General features: G+C 38.0%; 1 protein-coding gene across 1 annotated transcript in view; it reads left to right on the top strand.

Moving 5' to 3' along the window:
- Positions 1–1,317, top strand: part of LOC106522895 (contactin-associated protein-like 4) — a gene marked incomplete in the record, with an annotated part of 103,624 nt that overhangs the window by 91,146 nt on the left and 11,161 nt on the right.

Genomic DNA, 1,317 nt, shown 5'->3' with positions numbered 1-1,317 from the left:
AGTTCAGTGTTTACAATACTAATATGATTGTATTTTGATGTTTAACTATAATATTGTCTTAATACTGCTCGGTTGTTGTAATATTATCCATTTTTGTGTCAATAATTGTATTGGCAATGTGGCCTCTTTCTGCACACATACAAACCAACCCCTGCCACCACCTTCTGCCACAGCTCCACTGGTCTAATGGTGTATGTCATGGACTTTCATGTGGGAGATCAGGGTTCAAAACACAGCTAATGCAACTTTAACAAAAAATCTCTTCAAATTTCATATTGTCACACAATTACCTTAATTACAAACACCTGCTGACGTGACAGGCACAAGCTGGTATAGAAAACACATTTGAACTTGGTCAAAGTTCATTCTGCAAGTCCAATGCTGCAGGCAAAGCCATGCTGCAATGACATGCTACATGGCAATGCACACTTGTTTTTACATCGTAAAAACCCATGTCTAGTTACTTATTAATTTTCAAGGCAACATATTTATCTTTATGTTTAACTTGCATTGAAAATAATAAAATGCCTGACAAATGTTCTAGTGAGTTGAATAAATAATTTTATTTAATAATCAGTTGTTGTACATTATAGTTTTGGAGAATCATCATTATGTTTGACTGAAGGGGTAGTAGTGATATGACAAAATGGCTCAGGGGTACACAAATCTAAAAAGGTTGGGAACCACTGCTTTAATGAAACCATGAAAAAAAATCCAAAACATTTAAAACACACAATTGACCTGCTTATATAACAAACATTGATTCAGGCAGGGAGGATTTATTGGGTCTGATTAGGACTGTCTCAGAAGAATATCTGACAGCATGAAGCAAAACCAGAAACTTTTATCTGCTGGGAAGAGTTGATTAGCGAGTGAGTGCAGCTGTGATGATTACAGATGAACAGCAGGTGTGTGACAGGTAAGAGTGAAACATGAGGCTGAACAGAAATAAATAATAATCCAGAAACAAACCCTGGCAGAAAAACCAACATAAAGTGAAACAGAGACACAAAAACACCCTCAAAACCAGAAAAAGCAACCAAAAACTGTCATGATTAGGTGTTAATAAAACTCCTGTTCTGCAAAGTTCTGTCCTCATCCACAGACAGAAGCTACACGCTGGTCATTGGTTTGATGTTTTGTGTGTTTTAGTGTTGCTTTTAGTCGCGGTCCAGCTGGCATCACACACAGCTGTCTTCACGTCACGTGAGATTTAAAGACCATTTCTTTGCATTACTGCGAAGCGTCAACATGTGGAGTTTCAGTGCTGTGATTTATCCACTCGCTGAACGGGTGGGGTGTGTGTGTGTGTGTGTG

This window comes from Austrofundulus limnaeus, unplaced genomic scaffold, assembly GCF_001266775.1.
Source record: "Austrofundulus limnaeus strain Quisiro unplaced genomic scaffold, Austrofundulus_limnaeus-1.0 Scaffold139, whole genome shotgun sequence".
NCBI lineage: Eukaryota > Metazoa > Chordata > Actinopteri > Cyprinodontiformes > Rivulidae > Austrofundulus > Austrofundulus limnaeus.
The sequence above is the reverse complement of the archived record's forward strand: the minus strand, read 5'-3'. Positions and strand labels throughout refer to the sequence as shown.